This window comes from Phacochoerus africanus, chromosome 8 (assembly GCF_016906955.1).
Source record: "Phacochoerus africanus isolate WHEZ1 chromosome 8, ROS_Pafr_v1, whole genome shotgun sequence".
In the NCBI taxonomy this organism is placed as follows: Eukaryota; Metazoa; Chordata; class Mammalia; order Artiodactyla; family Suidae; genus Phacochoerus; species Phacochoerus africanus.
This window is the reverse complement of record NC_062551.1, coordinates 86,480,643-86,486,775: the sequence shown is the minus strand read 5'-3', so window position 1 is coordinate 86,486,775 and position 6,133 is coordinate 86,480,643.

Sequence of the window (6,133 nt, the reverse complement as noted above, 5' to 3'; positions counted from 1 at the left end):
ACTGAGCATCTATTTTGTGCATCTGTCCTTTCATCAGGACCATGACCTGATGAAATCGTTATCTCCATTTTTCCAGAGCAGGAAATGAGCTAGAATCAAACTCAGTTCTTCTGGACTGTCATTCCACAATGCACAGCTTTGGGACCAAAACTCTAGGATCTTCTAGACTAAACACCCCTGATTCCCACCCGGTGAGCAGAGAGGTGAAAAGCATGAGTGCTTGGGTCCGACAGGCCAGAGTTCAGGCCTCCCCAATGGAGATGTCAGGTAAGTGCTAGACTTACCTGCACCTCGGTTTTCTCATCTGTCCAATGGGGCTGCAATGAGAGGATCCACCACATTGGGTCATTAGGGGGTGAAACGAGATCCTGAACAGAAGGCACTTGGCACTGAGGGGGCTCTGGGGATAGGGCACCAATTTCCTCCTTCCCTGAAGCAGGCCCCCTCCCTGCAACTAACCCCCCATCCATGACACCTCCAGCCTCTCTCGCCCCAGCCCTCTTGCCTTCCTGACTCATCTTTAAGTAAAGGCATTTCCTCACCTCAGCCGGCACCCTCAGAAGCTCTGCTTTGCTGGGGGAACTGGGACACCTTCAACACCCAGCATAGTTCTCAGGAAGCTGAGGCACCTCTCTCTTACTTATTAGGCAGACTTGCTCCATCAAAGGACCTGCAATTCCGGCAAACTTTTCCCTCTGTCGCCTGCTGGGACTGTCATGGGGTCTTACCAATTTAGGGAGCCCTGGAGAGAAATGAAAGTCTATTGCTCCTCAGCAGAAGCCTGGCTGGGCTGATCTGAAATAGAAGGGAAGGAGGCTGTCCTGGTTGGGAGCGGTTCTTTGGCACTGGCCTTCTGGGCTGCTCCCCGGAGTGCTGGGTGGGAGCAGCGGGAGGTCGGGTGCTGCTGGCACTCCCGGTAGGTGTCAGAACTAAGCGGAGGGGTTTGGAGGACGAGGGAGGTCCCTGCCCTTGGCTGTGTCCATCTGTGTGAGGTCCTCACGTGAGGGAGCCTTGGTAGTGCTTGAGTCTTCCCCACCAGCCCTGGTCTCTGTGACCTTCCCCTGACCACCCCCACCCCCAGGACCCAGGACTCGCGGGTCCAATCACACAGATCTACATTTGTGCAGACAATTCTGGACCAGGGATACCTCCCATCTCCCACTTCTCACCTCTGGATGCTTGGGGTGAGGATGGGAAACCAAAAAGAGAGGCAGCCAGGAGTTCCCTTCCTGGCTCCGTGGTTAACAAACCTGACTAGGAATCCATGATGATGCAGGTTCAATCCCTGGCCTGGCTCAGTGGGTTAAGAATCCCACCTGAGCTGTGGTATATATTGCAGAGGCAGCTCAGATCCCGAGTGGCTGTGGTATAGGCCGGCAGCAGTACCTCTGATTGGCCCCCCAGCCTGGGAACCTCCATACGCTGTGGGTGTGGCCCTAAAAAGCAAAAAAAAAAAAAAAAAAAAAAAAAAACAAACCCAACCAAACAAAAAAATCCCAAACAGATGCAGCCAAATGGAACAAGTCTGAACTTTCCCTCATCAAAAGCCCAAGCTGACTTTGCAGCTTGAAGCATTTTAGTGCCGGCAGAGGCCTCAGAAGCTGCAGGGCCTCCAAAGACGGCAGCTTGTCTTTTGCTTAAACAGTGGGTCTCCTTGCCTCTGGAAAGAGTCGGTTCCCCTAAGCTCTGGCTGTCCTGCCATGTGGTGCCTGCCAGGGTCCAAGCCTTTCTGTCTCTATCTCTCATCTGGAAAGCTCTCACTCTCCCCACCTGCTGAAATGCTCAGCACAGACCAGGGAATAGCACGCTGTCACCTGGCTGAGGTCTTCCGCGGTCCCACCAGGTGGAGCTAGCCGCTCTGTCACCAGGGCTCCCATAGAGGCTGTCACCCCTCAGAGCTGGGGCCCCCGCCTGGTGGGTCATTTGCTCTGACAGGTGCAGCAGAGCCTGTTCCTCTTTATCCCTCAGGTCTCAGCTCAGAGGTCCCCTTCTCAAAGATGCCTTCCTTGTCGCCACAGTCTAAGGTTGTCACTGTCTATCCCCTGCCCCAGAGCCAGAAGCTGTCATGTCACCCTGTTTACTTTCTTCCCAGCACCTCTTCCCACCTGGGATGCTCTTGTTGCTGATTGGTTACCTGTTCCTTCCTGCCTCCCTGCTCCAGAGGTCGGCTTCTGGGGCAGCGACCTCATTTGTTCCGTGCTGCACCCCCACTGCCATGTAGCTGACTCATAGTAGGGCCTCAATAAGCCTGGTGACCATGAGTCAACCTGATATTGGGTCTTTATCTCAGGGTCTCCTTGAGCACCAATGTGTGTCCTGAAGTGTCTGCAGTTCCTGTGACCCCCTCCCCTCTGGTTCTCCTGGGCAGCAGGAGGGGCTCAGAACCCAGGGGGTGACTTCACCAGCCTCACCCCGTCTTGTGTCATGCCTCCTGTCTGGGCTCCTAATAACGGCCGCATTGGAGGCTTTGGAGAAGGAGGGTTAAGGCCAGTCAAGTGGATAAATCACATCTTTGCAAATGGGCCAAACACGGATTTACACAATAGCCTGTGACAAACGCATCTTCAGGGCACGATCTGGCAGGAAACATCCCTTTTTAAAGGGTGCCTCGGCCCTGGGAGAAATAATGAGGCTTTTTTTAGGATTCTAATTATTCCCAGTGCTGACAGGCTGCAGAGCCAGAGCCGCCACCGCCCAGCGCTCACACCCAGGGTGTCTATTCCTGAATCTCCAGGTGAGCGACCTGCTCCAGGGGGGCCTGGGGGTCCAGGGTCTGCGGTTCCTGACTCCTTCCTGCGGACAGACACATGGCCTCAGTGGGAAGAGGGCCCTCCTGTGAGCCCAGGGCTGGGACACAGCAGGTCCCTACTCAGCGGGGAGTCCCTACTCCACCTGCAGCTGTAGATGCTCAGCAGGGAGGTGTCAGGGTCTCCTGAGCGTCCCCATCAGGCTCCCGAGGCTGGGGCTGCAGCGGGGAGTGCTGGGGCTATGGGCTCTTGCTCAGTAAAGAAATAAACACCCCCTCCCACTGTGCAAGCTGAAAAGGGCCTTGGTGACCATTCAGCCAATGCCTTGACTGTCCAGATGGGGTCAAAGGCAGATATGGGAAGGTTGAGAGCAGAATGACAGGGCTCTGGGTTCTAGGAGCAACATCTGTGCCACCCTCTCTGCCATGGGGGCAGGTGACACACATGGAGCCCCTGCTGAGGGCCAGGCACAGCACCTGGCCCTGACATGGGTTGCCTCCCTCAGGGCTCACTCCAGCCCTGTGATGCAGCTGTTCACCCATTTCCCAGATGAGGAAAGTAAGGCTCACGGAGGTTAAGCAGCTTGCCCAGAGCCCCATGGCTAGTTAATTCCTTCTAAACACAAAATCAGTCCATTGTGAAAAGAGCCCTGAATTTCCTGGCTTTCACACCAGGAGGTGCTCCCCACTCCCACCCACCTCCTGACCCCAGGGGCTCAAGGGAGGGGCACACGGGCCAGGACTCATTAGAAGGGGTGCCTCACTGTGCTGCCCCGGGACCCTCCCCACATTATTGGGGTGAGGAGGTGCTGAAGCAATTAGATGGCGAGAAAGAGAGGATTATGGCTGCTGGTTTAGTGCCTGAATTTGGTGCCCTGTAGAGAGGCAGGATGCTCAGAATTGCAGGAATGTATTGGTTTCCTGATGTCCCTGCTCCAGGCAGCTCTTACCCAGGACTCGGAGTGGCTCCTGGCGCCCACTCATGCCCCCACCCCATTCTTCCCAGACTGCAGAGAAAACCCAAACTCTTTTCTTGAGCTATTTGTCAGTTTCTCAGCAGGGAAGAGACACAAAAGAAGTAATTGAAGAGTTTAATGGAGGGGCGATCACTAAGGTGTGGGCAGGATACAGGAAACCAGCAGGGGATGGTGGGGCACCTGGGGAGCTCTGTCCATCCTGGTCCTGAAGGGGCAAAGGAGGGAGAGGTTCCCAGACCCCAGAGAGAGCCGCAGCCCCCGGAGAGGGGCTGCCCCGTGGATCTGGGGCCGCAAGGGAGAAAAGCAGCCACTGCCAACCATGGCTCAGCCTGAGGAGCTGGGGAGCGAACACCTGACCTCTCTCCTCCTGCCGCTGTCTCCTCGGCTGCTTCCAGGACCCAGTAGAAACCAGGGGCCCAGGAGGCACAGGGCCCTGTAGTGCTGCCCCTCCAGGTCGGTCTCCGGGGCACAGAGCAGGCAAGACAGGTGCATATGAGTATCGGGGCCCATGGCCATGGCAACACATTTAAATCTCCACTCAACCTGTGAGCAGGGGCTCTTAGCTCCATCCTTCAGATGAGGAGAGTGGGACTCTGGGAAACTAGGGTCCGCCAGGTGCAGCAGGGCTGAGCCATCCTGGTCTGTTCCAGACCCTTCAAGCTTCCTCATCCCACCCCTTCCCTTGCAGTGGAACCCCTGTGCTTGTGCTGGGAGGGAATAGATGGGCGAGTGGTTCAATAATAGTGCTGACTTAAAACACCGCCATGGCCAATAAAGTGAGTAACTGATTCTGTCTTTTCTTTTGTTTGTTTGTTTGTTTTTTAGGGCCGCACCTGCAGCACATGGAAGTTCCCAGGCCAGGGGTTGAATCAGAGCTGTAGGTGCCAGCCTATGCCACAGCCACAGCAACTGGGGATCCTGCAACCTATACCACAACCCATGGCAATGCTAGATCCTTAACTCACTGAGCAAGGCCTCACGGATACCAGTTGGATTCACTTCTGCAGAGCCACAATGGGAACTCCTGCTTCTGTATTTTCACCTGACAAAGAACTTGCAGGCATCTGAAGCCCTGAGTGCACAGATGACCCAGGGTCTAGCCTGGAAGCTGAACCTCCTCAGCTTCCCTGTGGCCGTGGGCAGGGAGCAGGTGGGAAGGACGGACCCCAGGCTGGCAGGTGGAGGCTGCTGCAGCTCCCAGGAGAGAAGGGAGCCTCTGAGAAATGCAGTAGCGAGCCCACCCCGCAGATAGGCACAGTGCCGGGTCCTCAGCCCCACATTCAGGGGGCTGCCCAGTGCCAGCCCCGCTCCTTGGAGAACTTCTGTTGCAGCTGCTCTGGGAAGGGTGGGGGGCACTGCTCGGTGCTGATAACGTTGGAAACAATCTCTTGCTAGTTCTCAGCCACAGGTCTCCCTGAGGATCCTCAGAGGTTCTCTGATGGGGTACGGAGCTCGACCTGGACAGCACTGAGCTGATGGAGCCTGGACACAGGGGTTTTCGTCCACCCCACTGCTGGGGGTCCTCTGGGGAGTCACTGCCCCTCTCTGATGAGCCCCGAGAGGCCCTCACCTCATCCCCACCTGGAGCCAGGCCCAAGTTAGATGTTGGGGAGGAGAGAGAATCGAACTGAGCCACAAGGTCCTTGCCTGGGGGGACAGAGCTGTCACAACACTGCTGGAGGATGAGGGTTTAATAGACTCAGTGATGGTCCCCCCATCCCCACCCTGTCCCCCCCTGAGAAAGCTGCCCCTCAGCCGCCCTCAGGCCTGGGTGTCTTCATGCCCTTGAAGCATGAATGGAAGGAGTGCACCCTTTTGGTCATCACAGCAGCACAGACCTGGGCAAGAGGGGCAGGTGGGCTCCTGGAGGCAAGCCAAGCTCAGGGCCATTTGGGCGAAGGATTTTGGGGTCTCAGAGTGAGGTTAAAGGGGGGCCACCATCCCCCTCCCTGGGCCCTGCAGAGTCCTCACCTCATGGGTGGAGCTTGAAGGAGCGCGGGGGTGGGGGAGGTGAGGGGAGAACTTCTAAAGCACAGGGGTCTCTCCTGACCTGGTTTAAGGGTGGTTCCACCCACTTTCCCAACCCCCGCCCTAAGCTTGCAGATCTGTTGCAGACCTAAAGAAGCCCATCCTCTTCAGGAGGATGCCCAGCCCCCATCCTCATGTCCTTCAGCTCTGCCCCACCCCCCACCGACGCTGCCACACCGCCCCGCACCCCCCCACCCCATCCAACCCGCGCCCACCTGTCCCAACCTGCTGCCCACTGGGTTCTGCTCAGCCAGAGCACCACCACTGATGGAAGTTGATCAGATTCTCTAAAAATGAGTTTTCCCAGCGTGTCAACCCTTCATCTTTCACTGTGCTACTCCCCCAGCATTTTATAGCAGAGAAAGAGTAGGGGGAAAAAAGA